Here is a 16,466-nt window from a genome sequence, read left to right on the forward strand (position 1 = left end):
GATGCACATACCCATCATTATGCACTCTCTTGCCTGGGAGCAAGCGACCATGAAAACCTAGCAGCTACCCAGCCCTCAGCAGATGGCATGAGCTCCAAAAGGACTAAGCTGTCTCTCTCTTGCCCACCTGGTAACATGCTTGTCCCATGCACTCATGTGTTCTTTCACCATAGCCATGTGGCCAGAGAGTTGCATGGTTGGCAGCGATGTGGACTCTGCCACCAGAGCAGTCGGGAACAAGCTACCTGGATGGGGACTGAGACCACATAGCAGCCACCCATGGGCTACAAAGGACTAAGATTTAATATGGAGCAGAAAGTCTGGACACTGGTTCTTGTCTTGGCTTTGCTGAGGACACGGTTGGACTTTTTCCACAGTGGGGCAGAGGGTGACTGGTCATTGGAAACCCAGGGGGCAGCTTCTATTTCCACATGAATAAACTATCTTGCCACCCCATAATGTCTCATGCATGTGTCCTTGGAATGTTTTTTTGTGATCACGTGGAAAAACCAAATTCCCACTGACAACAGTAAAATTGTTGAGGTTTAACAACAAGGTCCTAACTGAGTTGTTAACAAGACAAGAAAGTAAAGATCTGGGCAATCCCTGAAGATGCTTTTGATAGGAATGGCTGTGCAAGTGTTAGGCATGGTGAATTTATTAGAGATAGAAGTTCCTTGGCTTTCTGAGTTGGATTAGAGTCATCCCTGCTAGGTGGGCCTGTTGTGTAAATTTAGAATAGTGGAGTTAGGTAAAGAGGAGAATTGTTATAGAGTTGAAAAATGGGATCAAAGATCCTTGGCAGGAGACGAGCTCTAACAAGAAGTGTGTTAAAAAGGTGTGCTGGGTATATACTGTATGTACACATATGTATATAAATGTGTGCATGACTACTTATTTTCTATAGGTATTAGTGATTATATAGATGACAGAATTCAAATATGTGAATGTATGCACCAGGGTATGATTATGAATGTACTAAATGTGGTTATATATTTGTGCATAGTTGGTGGTAGGGAGGGTCTTAACCTGAGTATAAGCTGTGTCAATTGTTGCATTGAACATGCCTGGACATGGCTGGGAAACTGGTGGGACAGGCCTGTCAGAAATGTATTTGTATTAAAGGACTAAGGAGCCTTTTGGGAGATCATTTATTCTAGGGAAATAAAGAGTCATGTATACAAAGTTGGCCTAGTAAGAAAACATTAGACATGAGAGGGGAAGGACAATTCTGATTAGAGCACAGTAGCTGTCATTTAAATTTGTCTCCAGACATACCCTCGTGGATTCAAAGTCAGAGCCTTATGGGAATGCAAGAAAATGTAGCCAATAAATAAAAGTGCTATTTTACAAAAGCAGGTTATCATTAGAGCACAACTATGACTGCTTTAGGACTTCAGTAATTCATTTATGTATTCAGTCAAGAAACATTTACTTAACCAGATACCGTACTAGGTGTTGAAGATATAGTAGTAAACAAAGCAGACAGAAACTAAATTCAAGTGTAGCCTAAACTAGATAGGCACATTGTCTGCCAAATCATATCAAACATCATACACTTTGGCATTGATAGGCAGAGTCACAACTAGTCTATACTGTATCTTTGCACAAACTGGAAAATGACACTTGCTCTAGACAGCGCCATTTCTTGGAGAGGAGCAATTGCCCTCTCTGAGCAGGTGAATTTGAAATAGGCACCCACCCTGTTCCCTGGTATAGATTCAATAACACAGGCATAATGTATCACAGGGGAACACAGGTTGCATTTCATACTCCTCTTAAATCTCTCTGCTATGTATCTCTCATGTGGTCTGCAACATGCAAAACTGTCCATGATGGCCTTGCTACAAGGCTCCAATGTGTGAATAGTTGCGCTGGGCACAAGATAGTGGTCCCTAGCACTAATTTTGGTGGTATCTACAAAAAAACCACTACCAGGAGAAACTATTACCCCATAGAAGAAGCTGCGAGTTGTAAAAGCCAGTGGAAGCAGCCGGTACCCAGCGAATGTGGTACAGTAATTTCCAAATACAGCATTAAACAGCATTAAGTGTCAGCTATGCCTAGAAAATATAGTGATAATTAAATCACACAAGAGTACCCAGAGGATATAAACTAGAACAGAAGAAAAGGAAAAAGAAAACAACAACAGCCATGGGGAAACTGACAGTACTTATTCAGGAGCACATATGAGATTCTGTCTGAAATCACCCAGAAAAAAACATATGGGGGTAGAAACCCTTCAGGAGACTGAAAGAGGAGACAAGAGCTACAAAAATGTGTGTGTGTGTGTGTGAGTTTTTGAGTACAGGTGTGCATATGCAGACCAGAGTCTCTTCTCTGCATCTCATATGAAGGATTGAGCTCAAGATGTGTAGCCATAGTTTTTCTGCATAAAAGAAAATCCATTTGTTCAGCTCAGCAGAAAGAGTTCTCTTCAATACTGGATGGACCATCAAATTTAGGTCCATAGGACTCAAAGTGCTATTGACAGCAACATAAAGAAATCTTCATATCGAGAATTTTAGGACTTTTCTTAAATTTATATAAGTTCTTTGAATAATAAGAATATTAACCACTTCAAGAATTACTATAAATAGTCACAGTTAATCCTAATATGCTGCTTCTTAAAGAACATTTTTCTAATTATAAAAGAAATATGTACTAGCCTAAAGAATACTTAAAATACAAAAGCTCATAAAGCAAATAAAAATTATTTAACACATATTAATATATATATAAAAGATACATGTTTCTATGAACATTTTGATGTATTTCCATGCATATACACACATACATACATATTGGGATTATGCAGTTATGTACAATTTGGTGGTCTTATTTTATCACTTAATTTTATATAAAGAACATTTACTCATGTCATTATATATTCTACTTAAATATAATGATTAATAAATGACTGCATACTATTTAATTTTATGGTGAGAGATTTTTGCTGTTATAAATAACATTTCAAAAAACATCTTCAAATATACTTTGTGTGCCTCTTTGATTATTTACTATTACACATTATTGGAAGTGGAATTATTCAATCAAGCATATGCACATTAAAAACAGTCTTGACCCTGGGATCCCACTGCTGGGAGTATATCCTAAGAATCCCAATACACCGATCAAAAAGAACCTATGCACCCCTATGTTCATAGTAGAGTTATTTACAATAGCCAAGATCTGAAAACAGCCCAAGTGCCCATCAGTAATGAGTGGATTAAAAAAGGCAGTATATTTACACAACAGAATATTGCACAGCTGTAAAAAAGAAGGAACGCTTATCCTTTGCAATGGCATGGATGGACCTGGAGATTATTGTGTTAAGAAAAATAAGCCAGTTAAAGAAAAACAAATATAACATGATCTCACCCATATGTGGAACCTAATGAACAAAATAAACTGATAAACAAAATAAAACCAAAGGCATGGATACATGGAACACAATGACAGATCTGAGAGGAGAGGGGGATGGGGGACTGGAAGAGATTAGCTAAAGAACATATATGCATAGATGTAAAGCCCATGGACACAGACAACAATGTGGTGAAAGCTGGGGGTGGGGCAGGGGCTGTGTGGAGTGTGGCAAAGGGAGGGGAAATGAGGAACATCTGTTATGGTATGAACAATAAAAAAACAGTCCAAATACATATTTGTTTTTTTCTTTTTTAAATTTTTTTGAAGATTTTATTTATTCATTTTTAGAGAGAGGAAGGGAGGGAGATAGAGAGGAAAAGAAACATCAATGTGTTGTCGTCTCTCGTGTGCCCCCTACTGGGGACCTGGCCTGCAACCCAGGCATGTACCCTGACTGGGAATTGAACCGGCGACCCTTTCGTTTGCAGCCCCACCAGCCAAGGCCAGACACATACTTCTAAATTGCCCTTTATTTAAGGTTGAACTATTTTACACTCAATGTACAGTCCTAACAGGATTGTATGAATACTCTTTTCACCAAATGTTTGCTAACAGTGAGAATTATCTTTTTATAAAATCTTTGTTAATGTCATTCATAATAAAATATATGTTTTAGTTTCAGAAAATATGAGTGTCTGAGTATTTGGACAGATTCTGCAAACAGAAAACAAAACTGCTGTTTAAAGTAAAAAATATGTATCTTCTTTAAAGCATTAAAAACCTAATAAGGCCCTTGCTGGGTAGTCCAATTCATTAGAGCATTGTCTCAGTGTGCCAAGGTTGTGGGTTCAATCCCCAGTCAGTGCACATACAAGAGCGCATACAAGGTAAGTGAAATAACAAATTTATGTTTCTCTTTCTGTCTCTTCTTCTCTCTCTTTCTCTCAAATCAATAGAAAAAAATGTAAAACCCTAATAATTTAGTAAAGGAATTATCACGCCCAAACCTAATTCAACTCAGTAACCCAAAGAAGCAAGCTGAGCACTGAAGCTAATTTTTCCCTAAACACATTTACCAGATAAGTTCACCATGAGCTTTCCTTTTTTGTTTATGTGTGATTTCACTACAAAGACAGAATATAAGGTTCAGGGCCCTACCAAGATGGAGAAATTAAGTTTAATTAAGGGTCCCTTTTCCCATAAATCTGGTATCCCAAAGGTCTACATCTGAGTGTAAAGGTGAACCAAAAATAAACACCCATTTTCAGGAAAATGTATGAAAATTTGCTTTGTCACCTATTACACCTAGTTGAGGGAAAAAGGGGGACCATCTCTGAGAAGTTGTAACCACAGTCAAGCTCTTGTGTGGATTTAAAGGCCCAAATTCACATTGAGAATGTAGTAAAAAAACAACCATCAAAATGAAACAAATAAAGACAGAAATTTAGCCTAATGTGGTCCCAGGAAAGAAGTGCCACTTCCACCAAATCTGGCAGAAGTGAACACACATCGTCCCTGGGGAAACACATCTTTATCCCAGGCCACAAGTAATTTTCTAAGCACCATGAGTATTTAAGAGCCAAGAGTAACTACACGTAATAAAACAAGACACCATGAGTGAGATACAACAGGCAAAAGGGGCAGATCCATAAAAAACTTCAGATAATGAGATTATCTTATACAGATTATAAAAAAATTCTGCTTAATATGTTTAAAGAAATAAATGTCAAACTTTAAAGTATCAGCAGGAAACAAGAAACTCTTAAAAATAGCTACCAAATATGAAAAAGAACCAAATAAAACATTTAAAAATTAAAAAGGATAATTTAAATTTAGAAAATCAATATATGAATTTAACAATATATTAAAATCATATTATCTTTATAAGAGAGAGAGATTGGTAGCTGACTTTTCAATGGCAACAAGAGAACCCAGACATTAGGATGATATCACTAGTGTGGTTAGAGAAAATAACTGCCAACCTAAAATTATATACCCAACAAAAATATCTTTGGATAAAGAGAAGGAAATATAATTTTCAAACATTCAGAGACGTTGACATTCAGAGACTTTGTCATTCAGAAACTATCCATAAAAGAAATACTAAAGGATATGTATTCTAGGCCAAAGATCATAAGAAGGATTGATGAACAAAGAAAATGATATATATGTGAGAATAAAGAATCAACTTTTAAAATAACTGCATCATGAGAAGTTTAAAAAAAAAACAAGATAATTTAGAGAATCAGGATGGTGGAAGAGTGAGTGGAAGTCACACTGACCTCCTCCCAGAAACAACCTGGAATTGAAACTAAACTGTGGAGAAATCACCTGGAACGAACAACTGAATAATAGCAAGAGAGGAGCCTTTTAACCTTAGACAGACAGAAGAATCAGCTTTAGCACAACCTAACTGGTAAAGAGTTCAGTAGAGACTTGAGAAGGCCGGTGGGGCGCCCACCGGCGGCAGCACCAGAAGGATATTGAAATGGCCAGTTGGATCCCCCTGAGAAGAGTGGGCTCTAAACCATAAACAGGGATCTCTAGCCCACAGCACCAGAGCCAAAAAAGCACACAGATAACAGCCAGCTGCGAAAAGTGGCAGGTTTGCTCTCTGCCAGAAAGAGGCAGATGTAGATGCAGAGTTGTTTAAAGGACCAACACATAAATTTTTATTTTCAGCCACATACCCTGGGCTCTGGCAAAGGTGGGGGAAGAGTGGGCTGGAGGCACCAGAAGAGAGACTGGGGATGGAGTCTTTGCGGAGAGAACTGAGAGTAGCCGGCTGGATCCTGGTGCTGACTCATTGCCCAGATGGAAGCAGCCGCATTGCTCAAGCAGACCACTCCCCTGAGCAGCAACAGCCTGAGAGGACACAATAGCCCCACCCTCAGGAGGCTCTGCCTAGGCCCAGTGGTGCTAACACCTGACAGCTGAGTACAGAGTGGCAGCTACAGATAGTAGATCCCTGGCTCAAGGAGGCACAGAGTGATCTAGAGAAGTTGAGGAGAGACTGGAGATGGAGGCTTTGGGGAGAGAATGGAGAGAGTAGCTGGAGGGTTCCCAGTGCCAACTCCCCCACCCCCATACAGCAGAAGCCATCTGGCTCAGGCAGACCATTCCCATGAGCAGCAACTGGTGAGAGGATCCAATAACCCTACCCCCAGGAGGGACTCCACCCCGCCCTGTGGGTCTCTAAGCTGGCCTGCTGAGTGCAGAGTAACTATATTAACAGCTGAAGGAGACAGCCACAGACAGTAGATTCCCGGAAGTCTCGAACAGACTGCCTAAGTTCAGACAGAGTCAACATCTGATATCATTAGAGTCAGATCCAGAAAGGAAAACAAAACAAAACAAAACAAAACAGCAGTCTCCTACCATAGAAGTTCATACCACAAAGTCAGGAAATCAAGACAGATCAATTTAAGAAGCAGAAACAAAAAAGAAGAGTCTCACAAATAATGGAAAAACAAAGAAACACACCAACCCCAGTTGAAGGGAAAGGAGGAATTCCCAGTAAGAGAACTAAATGACATAGAGGTAGTAAGCTATCAGATATTGAGTTCCAAACAATAGTTCTAAGGAAGCTCAAAGAGCTCAGTGAGCTCAGAGAGAGTGACAAAAAGTTACAGGGAAACTAAGAGGACCTGACTGCAAACTATATCAGGATGAAAAAGGACATAGAAACTATCAATAAGAGGCAAACGGTAATGAAGAATACAATTTCTGAATTGAAGAACACAGTAGAAGGAATCAAAAGCAGGCTAGATGAAGCAGAGGATCTAATCATCGAGCTGGAGGATAAGGTAGAAAAAGCTCTTAGAAAGAGCAAGAAAATGAAAAAAAGGCTCAAAAGAATGAAGAGGTGTTGAAGGAAATGCAGGACAACCTGAAACATAATAATATCCGTAGAATGAGGATACCAGAAGGAGAAGAAGAGGAGGAAGGGATAGAGAACCTGTTTGAAAAGTAATGATGGAAAACCTCCCTCATTAGAGGAGAGAAAAAGTCATCCAAGTTCAGGAAGCACAGAGGGTCCCATTCAAGGGGAACCCAAAGAGGCCCACTCCAAGACACATCCTTACTAAAGTGGCAAATATCAAACACAAACTGAGAATCTTAAAGGAAGCAAGGGAGAAAGAGGTAGTAAGATACAAGGGAACCTCAATACAGCTAGCAGCTGACTTCTCAACAGAAAGGCTACAAGCCAGAAGGGAATGGCAAGAAATAGTCTAAGGAATGAAAAGCAAAGGCCTGCAACCAAGACTGCTCTACCCAGCAAGGCCCTCAGTTAAAATGGAAGGCGAAATAAGGACCTTCTCAAACAAAAGGAGGCTAAAAGAATAAACCTCCACCAAACCAGCATTGCATCACATGCTGAAGGGGCTGCTTTAAGAAGATGAAGAAAAAGACTTTATGAATACCCAGTTCCTTTCACAGTTATCAATAAATGATATTACCAATATTTTTAATACTTATTAATCTGATTGTGACAATGATATGTTGTTTTAATTTTTACTTTATTATTTGTTGAAACTAAACCTGTTTTTGTATATTTCTTGCCTATTTCTATTTTTTAAAAAAGGGTTAAATGACTTTAGTATTCTTTATCCATTATTTTGATTAAATGTTTGTAGAATTTTTCCCTAAAAAAATAACAGCTATTAACCCTTTTTTAGATGTGTTGCAAATACTTTCGTATTCTATTACTTGTCCTTTAACTTTTTTTACATGAATATTATCTTATGGTCTTAAATGTGTAATACAGTTTATTGTCAATAATTTACTTTATAGCTTCTGGGTTTGAATATGTTACCTCAGGGTAAGAAAAAATATTATTTTGTGTTTTCTCCTAAAACTCCTTAGATTTTACATATTTATTTTTAACTCACCTGAATATTTCTTGTATAATGTGTGAAATTGAGCTTTTTATTTGTTTTATTTCAAGTAATAGTGGTCCATGCACCTTATTTGTTGGAAAAGCCTTATTTTGCCCATTTATTTGAAATATCAATTTAATCATATATTATCTTGTTAGAGAGATATATATGTTTGTTTCTAGAATGCTCATTTTATTTCACTGATCTACTTGATTATTTCTGTGCAGTTGTCATGATTGCTGAGATTTTATAATGGATTTAAATTTTTTAATATTTTATAATGGATCTTGACATTTAAAAAATAAAATTATACTGCATTAAAAAAAAAGAAAGAAAGAACTCCTACCTTTTGCAACAACAAGGATGGAACTGGTGAATATTAAGCTAAGTGAAATAAGCCAGTCAGTGAAAGACAAATATATGATCTCACCTATAAGTGGACTCTATTCAACAAAATAAACTAACGAACAAAATAAACCACAGGCATGGAAACATGGAGCAGACTGAAAGTGACCAGAGGGGATGGGGAAGGAGGACAATGGTGGAAAGAAGGATAAAGGACTAAACAAAGGTCATGTATGAATGACCCAAGGACATGGACAACAGAGTGGGAATTGACTGTGGGCCGGAGGGTGGGGTGGGATGGATGGGGGGGAAGGGGGAAAATTGAGACAACTGTAATAGAATAACCATGATTTTTAAAAAATGTAAAAACAAGGTAATTTAAATATATAACAATAAATGATATTTTTCTGTTGTTTTATTTGCATATATTTTCTTACCAGTAAACTTGAACATTTCTTTGTAGCCATATATTCATATTTTTCTATGAAATTTATCTTGATCCAATTTTCTCTTGAGGTTTTAATTTTTTCTCTACATATGAGTTTTTAAAAGTATTTTAATGCTGTTAACCCCTTGTATATCATATTAGTTATAGTTATTTTTCAATTTTTAAAAATCTAGTTAAACCTAAAACTTATCTTTTAGTATTTCCTCTATAGCTTTTTAAATTTTACTTTTCAATTAAAGTTAGCATTCAATATTATTTAATATTAGTTTTAGGTGAGCAATATAGTGGTTAGACAATTATATAATTTTAAAAGTCATCCCCTAATAATTCAAATAACCCACCTGGCACCATACATAGTTATTACAATATTATTGACTATATGCATCTATTCAGCATCTCTATGCTGAATTTTACACCCCCATGACTATCTTGTAACTACCAATTTGTATTTCTTAACTCACCTTTTTTACACTTAAGTGTTTCCTTTACAGGGAAGCTGATAAATAGTCTTTTTTTCTATAGTTTTTGGTTGAGTTTTTTATATTTCTTTTTTACATCCTTCTGGATTTTACACTGATGTAGGTTGTGAGATGAAGCTCTAAGTGATTGACCATCAAAATTGTTAACTAATTACCCAGCATCATTTGTTGTATATTTTTTCTAATTTTTATGAAATGTATTGAAGTAACATTGGTTAATAAAATTATATGGGTTTCAAGTGTGCAATTCTATGATACATCAACCTTATATTGCATTGTGTGTTCACCACCCAAAGTCAAATCTCCTTCCATCACTCTTTATTTGACCTCCTTTCCTCTCTACTATCCCCCACCCTCTTTCCCTCTGGTAACCACCGTATTATTGTCTGTCTATAAATTTTTGCATGTTTGTCTTTTTTGTTTACTTGTTGCTTGTGACCCCACACCCCTCATCTGGGTATCTATCAGGAAAGTCTGAAAACACTTATTTGCAAAAATACATGCATCCCTATGTTCATTGCAGCATCATTTACAGTGGCCAAGACATGGAAACAACCAAAGCATTTTTTGAAATGGGACTAAATGAAGAAGATTGTGTCCATAAATACAATGGAATACCACCCAGCCATAAGAAAAGATAAAGCACTGCCATTTGTGACAACTTGCATGGATCTTGATAATATCATGATAAGCAAAATAAGTCAGCCAGAAAAAGTCAAGAACCATATGATTTCACTCATAAGTGAGATATAAAAATGTATAATTTTTCAATCCTCACATGTTTTAATACCTTATAATGCAGGGTCTGGCAGAAGTAAGACTTGCTTGAGTGTGGTTTGTAGGGTACATGAATGTCTCACATGAGATGGACAGCAATTTGAACATTTTACCTAAAATATCATATGGTGTGATTGCGTGTGGTATTGCTATGTTACAGAATTACATTCTCATGATTTTGTAATAAAATATTTTGTAATAAAAAAGGACCTTATCTGTGCTGGACCCTGTATATTAAGTTATATGAACAGAGATATTTTAGGGGATGATCCTTGTGTTTCACTAATATGTTTATTCTTATAGTTGTATCAGACTGATTTAAGTACTATCACTTTACAGTATATTTTCATGAATGCTGAAGCTAAAACTTGAGCTTCCTATCACTCTTCTTTTTTCAAATAATTTGAAAATAACAATGAATAATGAATTGTCTTCCAAAGGTACATAAATTTATTAGAACTTAAAGCCATATGATTTAACTTTAATAGATCACCAGGGAAATAGGTTTCAAGATGATAAAAATGGCTTCAGAGTATGATAGAATCAGAATAAAAAATATATGTAATTTATGTTTTAGGATACCGAGAAGAAGATAAGATTTCGGAAAAAGAGAAATGGGCTTTTCTCACACGTACTTTTAGGATCTTGATAAACTGACAGAAATAGATCCATTGTGGTAAAGGTTGTACAAGATCCTGACAGTGGTGAGATCTGATATTTAGGTGTGGAAGAAGGTCCTGAAGTAGCTTAGTGCAGAACTGCAGGTATAGGGAAGTCCTGTCCTGTTCTGTAAGCCAAAGAAGGCCTTTTAGCAGCAGCTGCCTTATCTTGTCTATGATATAGTTTTACAATGGAAATCAATTGGCCTCCCAATGAGACACATTTAGAGAACAATACACAATAGAATGAAATTTCATGTTACACAGTACAGATGTGTTCTACAGAATGACTGTTCTCTACAACATGAGTAAGCTCTACATTTGATTTGGTAACACTACTATGTATTATTTTCTAATAGCAAATAAATGAACCTATCAGAACCCAAATTCTTTGCCCAATGTAATGGGTATATGTGTTCCTAACAAATCCATGAAAACCTTAACAAGAAGCTGAAGCCCTTAACTCTGCTTATATTAATGAAATATATTATACTTAGGTACCAATGTGCACATCTACATAAAAGATGGAGAAAATATTAATTTAGGAGGAGTAAGAAATATATTGATTTCGGGGAGAGAGGCAGGAATTTAGACATATAGTTTGCAAGGATTTCAGAGTTCAGAAGCCTGATAGTAGCTTTGTTTGACTTTGGCTAAAATCCCAATTGAGGTGATGGAAGAAAACAAGTCCTTATTCTCTTAATCCAACTGCCATCTGCAGGCACAGAGAGAAAGGTAGAGAGAACTACTATTGTAGAAACTTGATTTCGCTGACTTTTCTTCATTGGGTGTGGATTTGGTATTGATTTAAATTGGAGGCTGACAACACCCTGCTTAAATAGAAACAGTGATTGGATCTGCTTTGAGTGTCACTCCACAAATGGGCACAGATAGAGCATTGTCCTTGGATATACTATGGAAATTTGCCATTGTACCTTCCCACCTATATGCTTAGGCATGTGCAATTCCATATGCTACACACTAAAATAACACCCCCTATCATATTCCCAACTATCCTAACCACCTCCTTCTGATGTATGACAGTTATAGTAATATTATCATTATTCACCCAGTTGAGTTCAGGTCAACAAATCTTTATTGAACATCTGCTTTGTGATAGGTACTGAGATAGCTAGTAATTAAGGCATAATCCTTTCCCTTTCAGAATTTACCATCTAGAACAGGAAGATAAATAAGCAATTTCAATCCATGAGTAGGAAATAGACAAAGAAGAGGAAAGGACTTTCAGGTGGAAGAAGGAGAATGAACAATGGCAAGAGAGTGTATGCAAAAAACTACAAAGCAATGTGATATTAAATGGAAAGGTGTGAGAACAGAAGAAATAGGAAACTGGGATAGATGAGTAGGCAAGGACCAGGACATACCAAGAGGTTTGGATTAAATCTGATAGTGATAAGGAGCCATTGGGAAGCTTTAGGCTGGGGGAGAATCAGGATTATATTTACATTTGTAAAAGATCACTCTGTCTGCTTTGTGAAGGAAGGATTAGAGCAGGTGAGGAGTAGAAGTAGGGGAACCTATGAGGACACCAGATTATTTAACACTGCCCATTTACCCAAACTAACAACTACTTAGCTTCTGGTCCTCTCCATCATAACCAATAATCACATGTAGTCTTGTCAGTTTAACTACCAAAATTCACTTTATCATTCAGCATTTATTGAACACCTCTACGTATCAAAAAAAAAATCTATTTCTCTAAGAGAAGCTAAGTGCCTTGTTTGGGAGACAGCCATGTATATAAATAATTTTGAAATAATGTGATAAGTATTCACTAGATGCTATCCAGGCTAAAAGTAGAGGGAGAGAGGAGAGGGAAAGGGAGAGATGTCAGTGATCCACAGAAATGGTATGAGTTTTTCCTTGAAGGATGAGTAAGAATTCCCTAGGGGGAGGAGGTTGGAGAGAAGGTATTGTGACAGAAATAGTTCCTGCAAAGGCATGGAAATGTGAATGAATAGGGCTCGTTTGGAAAACAGCAAAAAGTTTAGGGTCATTGGGACTAGAGTTTAGGTTATGAAAGGAGGCATAGAAAGAAATGAGGTTGGAGAGGTAGGCCAAGTTAGAATCCAAAAACCCTTGTTTTATGCCATGGATCCTGGAGAATCAAGAGAGAATTTTAAGATGAATAATTTGATACGATCAGATTTGTGACACGAGTCCATATTTTTTGGCCACTTTATCACTGTAACTTGATTCTCCCTGATTTTGCCCTATTAAGGCTCTTTTTCATTTATATAATTGCTGTGGTCTCCTAATAGGTCTCCCAGCCTCAGGCAGATCCCCTCCAATTTATCCTCCACTTTGGTATTTTTTTTCTAAATAACCTATCTGTTCTTGCCATTCTCCTGCTGCAGCCTGCCAGTAGCTCCTTGTCCATGCCAGGAAAAATCCTCTAATGTTCAACATGGCATGCAAGACCCTAACATTGCCACCTGCACTGCTTTCCAGCCTTTTGTTTCATTTCTTCTTCCTACTCTTTTTCCAGCCTGCCCATTTTGCTACCTTTGCTAAATCAGGGTCTTCTGAGCCTTCTGGGAACAGTCAGGGTCCACACCTCTTCTCACTCTCGTTTTCCAAAGTCTATCTAAAATGCCCTGCCAGAAAATTCCTACTTAGCCTTGAAGAACCAAGTCATAAGGCAACTTCCTTTGACCTTTGACCCCTCCAGAGAGAAAAAAATCTCTTCTCTTCCCTGGGTTCCCTAGCATCTGGTACATGCAGATATTAGAGCATATATCACATTGTCACATAATTATCACTTGCAAGGTTGTCTCCTAGGGTAGAATTTAAGGTCCACCAAGAAGATTAGGCCATATCATATTTCTCTTATAAATTCAATTCATAGTACAGTGCCTGACAGATGCTTAGAATCTTAGTTGAATGGAGTTAAATGAAGGCACTGATTTTCTTGCCCCTTTTATGTCTAGAATAGTTATCTTTCTCACCAAGCAAATACTTACTGTCAAAGGAAGTCACTCTTTTCTGGGCTTGATTTCCATTCCTAGGTCACTGCAACTATTCTTTTTAGTCAGCTGGGGAGCAAAAGTCCTATAGCTCAGACTTCTCCTGGGTTAGAGAGCAAGGGCTTTAATCTTCATGCCACAGAGAGCAGAGGGCTCAAGCACCTGCTATGGTGCTCAAGCTTGCAACCAGCCACTGTAATAAAAACCTTGCATTTACCATTTAAATGTGTACTCCCCCCATTCTGTATATTTCAGGGCTTAAGCAAAGGGCCAGAAACACATGTAGAAGTATCCTGAGGCATGACATATTGTCTACACCTCATCTGAGGATTTTTCTAAGGATAGCCATAGAAATTTACAAAAGAGGAACTGTAGGAAATTACAGAAAACAGTGTCCACTGGTATCAGGGCCTCCTGGGGCTACCTCTTAAACAGAAGAAAAATAACCCCCCAAAATGGTATTTATTGAAGGGTCAGAAACCTCAGGTATTTTTATATTCCTCAACTGTCCACTTTCAAGCTCCAAGAAAACTTCAGCATGGGTTTAAGTCCTTTCTCCCTCACACCCAGCCCACCTCCCACCCCCACCTAAACTTTAAAGCTTACTGCAGCTGGAAGAAACTTCAAACTACTAATTCCAGGAAACTCCCTGGGGCTTACAGCATGAGGAAAAGTATCTAGAGCCTCAAGAACCAATTCCTGGAGGGCATTCTGGGACATCTGGAAGTCTCCAGTTACATGGCAGACTACGCAGATCACAGATGTTGAAGCACATACAAAGGGCTCACATCTGGGGGATAACCATATACTGGTATGAGGACAACCTGAAAATGTCTCCAACTATTGGTGTCAAAGGATTTGAAGATTGAGTCTTGGGGTTGGGGAACCAAAGTAGAAAAACCTTACTTCTATTAGTTTTATTACTCATAAAATTATCTTAAAATTCATACAGGAAAAAAGGGGGCGGGGCAGGAGAGGGGTTTGTTTACATGGGGTACAAGTTGACATACCTGAGGGAATGGGGACAAGGATTAGAGGAACGATGGAGGGGATGACTCCAGGGGTGTCGGTGGGGAAACACCTGAGGTTTTCCAGGTAAAACAGGAATTATTGCCTCATGAAAGGGGAAATATTCGAGAGACTTTTGGGACCCAATATGAACATTCCTCTGGCTTGCCTAAGGATGAGGCTGGAACAGGTTTGGGTCAGCTTTGGAATCTGCTGGAAATGAAGTCCAGGCATGAACAGTAAATACTCTTTCTTGATTGTATTGTTCTCCCTAGAGTTTTGGAGGATTTAACCTCTGACTTAAGGCCTTTCAGACCATAACCACATTATGCCTGCCACTCCTCTATAGTATACATTTCCCCTGTGAGTCTAGAAACAACTATTTGTATTATAAACAAAACAGAAAGCAGAACAAGCAAAAAAAATCCCCAATAAATTTAGTGCTGCAGAGGATGAAGGAAGGTGGGGAAGAAAATGCCTTTCCTGTGTTATCTGCTAGAAATGAAAAATACCAGGAGGAAATGGCAAAATTAGGATTTTATGAAGAGTGAACACCCATCTGCCACACTGATTCAGTGACTGTAGTTTTATAAAATATTTATTGAACATCTGTAATGCTCTAGAGGTTAAAGAGATGACTTAGGCAAAGCCCTTACCTTTCCGGAGCTCAGTCTAAGGGAGAAAACTCATGAACTGTAATAGCAGGACCATTGAGTTTGGGAGTGGGACAGCCTGGGCATCTACAGAGAATAATGTTTATAAATACAGAAGTGGGTTGTTGCTGCTGACAAAAGATGTCTCTAGGATCAGCTGCGCTTCTGGACCTCCATTCAAATGATACATTTAGGTAGAAATAGGCTGCAGCTGAGCTCTGCAATGGAGTCAGGATACAGCTGCAAAATTGAGCTACAGTTCTTTTGGCACTGCTCACTGGACTGGATTCTGCCTAATAGCAAAAGGCAGCCAAATCCTGATTTAAGACAATTGCTTTTCCAAAGAAAAATAGTTATAATGAAAATAGCTTATGTCTTATACAAAATCTTAGCAATATAACAAATACATTACCTTTAAATAGGACCCATAGTATTTTGTTGCCATATGCCCTATCACAGTCGCTTACAAGTTTCTTGCTTCTTGTTTCCATGAGGTTTATAATTTTAATAGCACGCATTCTACTCTACCCAGTGAATTTATATCATAACTTGTCCAAAAGAACCTTTGACAACATTTTAATTATTTGACCTTACCTTTATGATCTGAAGTCAAAACTTTCTCCTGTGCCTTGGTTTCATCATCAACAAAATGTGGAAAATGAAGTCCAAATGTCAGATAGTAGCAAGGTTTAAATGATATAGATATATGTGGAAGCAGGAGCCTATCTGAAAAATGGTCTTCTTTCTCGGTGAAAAGTCTTACTGCCTTGGATCTTGAACCCAAGCTGCTGCATCCTGCAGGAGTGTGAAGACTAGATTAATCTTCTTCACGGATAAAAAACATGAAGAGGGCAGAGAAGGGGA

Source organism: Pteronotus mesoamericanus, unplaced genomic scaffold (genome assembly GCF_021234165.1).
Source record: "Pteronotus mesoamericanus isolate MK-2021 breed Mesoamerican mustached bat unplaced genomic scaffold, CSHL_Meso_final contig_40, whole genome shotgun sequence".
Lineage (NCBI taxonomy): Eukaryota > Metazoa > Chordata > Mammalia > Chiroptera > Mormoopidae > Pteronotus > Pteronotus mesoamericanus.